Here is a 7189-nt window from a genome sequence, read left to right as displayed (position 1 = left end):
TTGATGCCGCTCATGATAAGACCATTTGCACGTTCAACCTGGCCGTTAGTTTGTGGGTGATAGACGGAAGCATAATTGAGCTTGATGCCCATGTTTTTGCACCAGATTTTTACCTCATCGGCCGTAAAGTTCGTGCCGTTATCAGTGATGATGCTGTGGGGGACGCAGTAATGGTGTACAACCCCGGATATAAAGTCTATCACCGGTCCGGATTCGGCCGTCTTAACAGGCTTGGCTTCTATCCATTTGGTGAACTTATCTGCCATGACCAGTAAGTATTTTTTCTTGTGGGTTCCGCCTTTAAGGGGTCCAACCATGTCAAGCCCCCAGACCGCAAAGGGCCAAGTGATGGGGATAGTTTGGAGGGCGGTGGGTGGCATATGGCTTTGGTTTGCAAAAAGTTGGCAACCGTCGCATCGTTGGACTAAGTCCTGGGCGTCTGCCTGGGCCGTTGGCCAATAAAAGCCTGTATGGAAGGCCTTGCTCACAAGGGACCAGGCTGCAGCATGATGACCACCGAGTCTGGCATGAATTTCAGCCAGGAGGTTCCGCCCTTCCTCTTCGGAGATGCACCTTTGAAGGACTCCGGTAGTGCTTTTCTTATAAAGCTCTCCCTCATGGACTTTATAGGCTTTAGATCGCCGCACTATGCAGCATGCCTCATTTTGGTCCTCGGGGAGTTCCTGCCTAGTAAAGTAGGTGAGGGATGGTTCTGCCCACGGGGCGATGACGGCCATTATTACGTGGGCTGAAGGTGTTATTTCATTGGCAGAGCCTCCAATTATGTCAGAATGTTCGGTGTCGGGCAGTGCAGTTGGGTCCGGGCTGTTATTGCCGGGTTCCCCTTCCCATACTACGGATGGCTTGAACATCCTTTCCAAGAAGATGTTGGGGGGGGGGGACGACATCGCGTTTTGCGCCGATGCGTGCCAGGACATCTGCCGCCTGATTATTTTCCCGGGCTATATGGTGAAATTCGAGCCCTTCGAACCGAGCTGACATTTTTAGGACGGCGTTGCGATAAGCTGCCATTTTTGGATCCTTGGAATCAAAGTCTCCATTTATTTGGGATATTGTGAGGTTCGAGTCCCCACGCACCTTTAGGCGTTGAATGCCCATGGATACTGCCATCCGGAGACCATGTAAAAGGGCCTCATATTTGGCTGCATTGTTGGAGTCTGTGTACATTATCTGGAGTACGTATTGAACTGTGTCTCCTGTGGGGGACGTCGAAATGACGCCAGCCCCTAGACCGGCCAACATTTTGGAGCCGTCGAAGTGCATGACCCAGTTTGAATATGTGCCATACTCTTTAGGGAGTTCGGCCTCCATCCATTCTGCGACGAAGTCGGCCAAAACATGCGACTTGAAAGCTCGCCGTGGCTTGTAAGTTATGTCGAACGGGAGGAGCTCAATGGCCCATTTTGCAATCTGGCCCGTCGCGTCGCGGTTGTTTATAATATCGTTAAGTGGCACTTCCGAGGCTACTGTTATTGAACACTCTTCAAAGTAGTGTTGTAGCTTCCGAGATGCCATAAATACTGCGTACACAATCTTTTGATAATGCGGGTACCTTGACTTGCACGGAGTAAGGACAGTGGACACATAGTAGACCGGCTTTTGAAGGGGGAATTTGTGTCCGTCCGTTTCTCGTTCGACGACGAGCACTGCGCTTACGACCTGATGGGTTGCTGCAATGTATAATAGCATTGGTTCGCCAATGTTTGGCGCGGCCAGGACTGGGTTTGTTGCCAAGATGGCTTTTATTTCGTAGAGTCCGGCCGTGGCTGCTTCCGTCCACTCAAAGTGTTCGGTGCGCCGAAGGAGGCGGTAAAGGGGTAGGGCCTTTTCTCCCAAGCGGGAGATAAGGTGGCTTAGAGCCGCCACGCATCCGGTTAATTTTTGTATTTGTTTGAGGTCATTCGGGATATCCAATTGTGACAGATCTTGGATCTTGGCTGGATTTGCTTCAATTCCTCTACCGGATACAATGAAGCCCAAGCGCTTTCCGGCTGGAACGCCGAAAACACATTTTTCTGGGTTGAGCTTGATGTCGTATGTTCGGAGGTTATCGAATGTTAACCTCAAGTCGTCTACTAGAGATTTGACATGTCTTGTTTTAACGACCACATCATCTATGTATGCCTCCACTGTTTTGCCAATCTGGTTTGCCAGACATGTCTGAATCATGCGCTGATATGTTGTGTCGGCGTTTTTGAGCCCGAAGGGCATTGTGTTGAAGCAGAATGGGCCATATGGTGTGATGAATGCCGTTGCGGCTTGGTCTGACTCTGCCATCTTTATTTGATGGTAGCCGGAGTATGCGTCGAGGAAACACAGCGAATCGTGTCCTGTGGTAGCATCGATAATTTGATCGATGCGGGGGAGAGGGAAGGGATCCTTTGGGCAAGCCTTGTTAAGGTCTTTAAAATCAACGCACAGGAGCCAGGATTTATCCTTCTTTGGTACCATCACCAGGTTTGCTAGCCAGTCCGGGTGTTTTATATCTTTGATGAATCCGGCCTCCAATAGCTTGGATAGTTCCTCTCCCATGGCCTGTCTCTTAGGTTCAGAAAAACGCCGAAGAGCCTGTTTGACTGGCTTGAATCCTTTTAGGATATTTAAGCTGTGTTCGGCCAGCCTGCGTGGGATTCCTGGCATGTCTGAAGGGTGCTAGGCGAAAATGTCCCAGTTCTCTCGTAGAACTCTCGTAGTGCGGCGTCTACATTAGGGTTTAACTGTGCCCCGATGGAAGCTGTTTTATTGGGGTCCGTTGGATGGACATGGAATTTGACTATTTTGTCCGCCGGTTTAAAGGAGGTGGACTTGGATCTTTTGTCGAGTATCACATCATCCCTATTCACCATGGAGCGCAGCGCAGTCAGTTCCTTAGCCGCTAGGGCTTCGGATAGCGCCTCGAGGGCCAGTGCGGCTGTCTTCTTTTCGGCGCGGAGTGCTATGTCCGGATCACTAGCGAGAGTGATGATTCCGTTAGGCCCGGGCATCTTGAGCTTCATGTACCCGTAATGGGGTATTGCTTGGAAGATTGTAAACGCTTCCCGCCCTAGCAGAACGTGATATCTGCTACTGAACGGGGCCACTTAGAACGTGACCTCTTCGGACCTGTAAATATCCGGCGTGCCGAACACCACATCTAGTGTGATTTTTCCTGTACAGCGCGCTTCCTGACTGGGGATTATTCCTCTAAAGGTTGTGCTGCTTCACTCAATGCGGTTCCAGTCTATTTCCATTTTTTGAAGGGTTTCCTCATAAATGAGGTTCAATCCGCTGCCGCCATCCATGAGTACCTTGGTAAGACGAAAGCCATCCACTATTGGACTGAGGACCAATGCGGCTGGTGCTCGGGCTGTTCGGAATTTAGGTTCATCACTAGCGTTAAAAGTAATAGCCGTGTCACTCCATGGGTTTATTGTTGCTACTTGGTAGACTTCGGCAAGGCTGCGGAGTGTTCTTTTTCGCATATCATTTGATGCGAAAGTCTCGAAGACTGTTAATACCGTACTGGTGTCTCTGGGGTGGCTTTCTGTGGCTTCTGGAATTAGAAGATCTTCGCCAATTTTTGCCACCTACCGGAGTATCCAACATGCTCTAACGCTGTGAGTTGGTGTGGCGCCCTCTACACTGTGAATTTTACAAGGTCCATTAAGCCATCCTTCCAGGACGGTTCCGTGCCCTGTAAAGGGCTTTTGCTTTTTGGTATTGAACCCGGGTGTCTAGCGATGATGCACCCTTTTATTTCGGACTAGGTTTGTATTCAGGGCCGGATTGTCCCAAAATTTTATTTCGGTTTTCCAGGCGCTTTCCATCGCACAGTACTTTCATACTATGGACGCCAAGTCAGCGAAGCGTGTAATATCATGTCGGCTTATGGTGTTGAGGATTCCCTTGTCCATGCAATTATTGCAGAGGAATGAAATTGCGTCTTCCTCGCGGCAGTCCTTTATCCTGTTCATAATCAGGAGGAATCTGGCCCAGTAATGATGTACTATTTCTTCGGGCTCTTGCCTAATTTGGGATAGATCGCTTATGTACGGGTGGGTGGGTGGAATCAAATCCGAAACCTCACCCAATCTGAGACCCAAGGGCCAAGGAGTTTCCGAACCCGGAAGTTTGGATTCTTGGATGCTGTCCAATGAATCTAGCCCGTCGCCTGACTTTAAGTTCAGGTCTTGAGTGATGTCCTCCCCTCCGCGGGTATTCGGGTTGGAGGGATCGGGAATCCGGACATAGCTAGTCCTTAAGATAGATGAAGGGTCGCCGCATTGTCCCTCTACCACGGCAACGTGATGGGTGACCTGGGGAGAGTTAATCTCTCTTAGATCAGGTTTAGGCCTAATCTGGTCGTAATCCGTAGCGACTCCCAGGGCGGCGATGTGATCCAAGAGCTCGTTTAGGGAAGAGAGCTCAATTGGATCTAGCTGCTCGGCGAATTCTGAGCTGACGTGAAGATTGCTTTCGATGACCCGAGAGGTCATCGTCGGCGCAGTAGCCGAACAGGCGGTCATAAGGAAACCACCTAGCCGGAGAGTTTGGCCGACAGCCAAAGCTCCCTTAGCAATGGTGCCGTCTTTAAAGACGTGATGAGGCATCCTTCCTGATGGCGACGGCACAGAGGAACTCTCAATGAAAGCACCAATGTCGGTGTCAAAACCGGCGGATCTCGGGTAGGGGGTCCCGAACTGTGCATCTAGGCGGATGGTAACAGGAGACAAGGGACACGATGTTTTTACCCAGGTTCGGGCCCTCTCGATGGATGTAAAACCCTACTCCTGCTTGATTAATATTGATGATATGGGTAGTACAAGAGTAGATCTACCACGAGATCAAGGAGGCTAAACCCTAGAAGCTAGCCTATGGTATGATTGTTCTTCGTCCTACGGACTAAAACCCTCCGGTTTATATAGACACTGGAGAGGGCTAGGGTTACACAGAGTCGGTTACAATGGTAGGAGATCTACATATCCGTATCGCCAAGCTTTCCCTCCACGCCAAGGAAAGTCCCTACCAGACACAGGACGAAGTCTTCAATCTTGTACCTTCATAGTCCAGGAGTCCGGCCGAAGGTATAGTCCGGCTATCCGGACACCCCTAATCCAGGACTCCCTCAGTAGGCTTGATGATGGAGTAGACTTCACGATGACGCTTTCGAGTAACTGCTCCGGATATGATGGGATACAAGCCTCCAATGCATCTACCGTGGTGAAGAAGCTCCCTCGTTGCCCGGTCCTTAATGAGAAAATTTGTAGGATGAGTTTCAAAAAATACATTATTATCAGCGGACAAACGAGACATAGATGCAAGATTCTTGTCAGCTTGGGGAACATGGAGAACATCCTTAAGAGCTAGATCATGTTTAAGATTAGGGGAATTAAGAGATGCTTGACCAATGTGACATATGTCCATACATCCACCGCTAGCTGTGTGAATTTGATTGTTGCCGAAGTATTTCTCCCTCATGGCTAGCTTCTCCAACTAATTGGTGACATGATCTGTGGCTCCTGAATTTGCATACCATATGGTACTATCTCCACCGCCTTGTTCTCTCATAGCAGCCGCAACAGTACGTGAGTCAGGAACATAATCCTCATCATAATGGTGCCAGCAATCCAATACTTCATGGCCTACTTTCTTGCATAGTTGACACCAAACATGGTTGGAGGAGGAAGATCCAGAGGAGGCATGATTGTTGGTGCAGCTACCCCCTCCAGATCGGTTGGGGCGTTGTTATTGCCGTAGCTGCCCCCATTAGGACCCGCACCTGAGTTGTTGTCGCGTCCACGTCCGCCACCGTAGCTGCCTCCATTAGGACGCGCGCTTGAGTTGTTGCCGCGACCACGACCACCTCCACGACCTCGTGATGCAGCATTAACAGAAGATTGACAAACATTCATGCCATGCGATTGAGGTGAGCGTCGAAGCTAAGCAGCTGGTTGAAGACCTCCTGTACTGTCACGGGTTCAACCCGCACCGCAAGCGCTGAGACAACATGGCTGTAGTCGATGTCGAACCTTTAGTACCGGTTCGTTCCACGAACCGGTGCTAAAGGGTGGTGGCAGGCTGGTGTCAGGCCGGGGCCCATGATCACCTTTAGTACCGGTTCATGGGACAAACTAGTACTAAAGGGCTAACCTTTAGTACCGGTTCGTGCTATGAACCGGGACTAAAGGGGTCTGACCTATAGTCCCGGTTGGAGACACAAACCGGGACTGGGCAATTCTCAAACTCTACCCTCCTGTGTATCGCCATTTTAGTTTTGAAAAAATCAAAAGAAAATGATAAAAACTTCAGAAAATAAAATCCTTCGAGAGGTAGTTATATTACTACACCTACTAGTTATGAAAATTTGAAAACTTAAATTTGGACATGTTTTGAAAAAAGGGTGGGTAAAATGTAAAATGGCTATAACTTTTGCATACATTGTCGGAAAAAACCGTATAATATATCAAAAAATTCAGTGAGTACCAGGCTCTTGGGGCCTGTTTCAACCCATATAAAGCTTTATCTAATTTGCAAATGTGATGAGGTGTACTTTTTTTCTCATAACCTGGTGTCTGCCGCATAAAAACCTCTTCTTCCAGATCACCCTGAAGAAACGCGTTCTGAACATCTGGCTCCCTTAAACTCCAGCCTCTGGAAACAGCAATGGACAAAACAAGTCGAATAGTAGATGCTTTAACGACGGGACTAAAGGTATCTTCATAGTCATTACCATACCTCTGTTTGAAACCTTTTGCAACCAACGTTGCCTTATACCTGTCTATGCCTCCATCTGACTTTCTTTTAATTTTATATACCCACTTGCAATCTATGATATTCTTGCCTTTTTCTGGTGGTAAAAGGTGCCAAGTTTTGTTTTTCATGAGTGCTTGATACTCACTATCCATGGCCTCCTTCCAGTTTTTAGCAGCAAGTGCATCATGCAAATGAGTGGGCTCACCCATACTAGCAAGAAAGGAACGTTTGAGCTTATCATAACTTATTGTACCATCTGTGTACTCCTTCGCCTTATGAATACCAGATTGTGATCTTGTATGGCGATGTGGCAAAATAGGTGCAGTTGATGCAATAGTGCTAGGCGCAGAAAATCGTGAGTCCGTTGATTCAGAAGTGGAGTTAGTTGCCGCAGAAGATCCTGCATCCCCCTGTTCCTGACCTGTGGCAGAAGATC

The sequence above is a fragment of the Triticum urartu genome, chromosome 5A (genome assembly GCF_056163025.1).
Source record: "Triticum urartu cultivar PI428250 chromosome 5A, HENAU_Tu73, whole genome shotgun sequence".
Lineage (NCBI taxonomy): Eukaryota > Viridiplantae > Streptophyta > Magnoliopsida > Poales > Poaceae > Triticum > Triticum urartu.
This window is presented reverse-complemented; position numbering follows the sequence as displayed.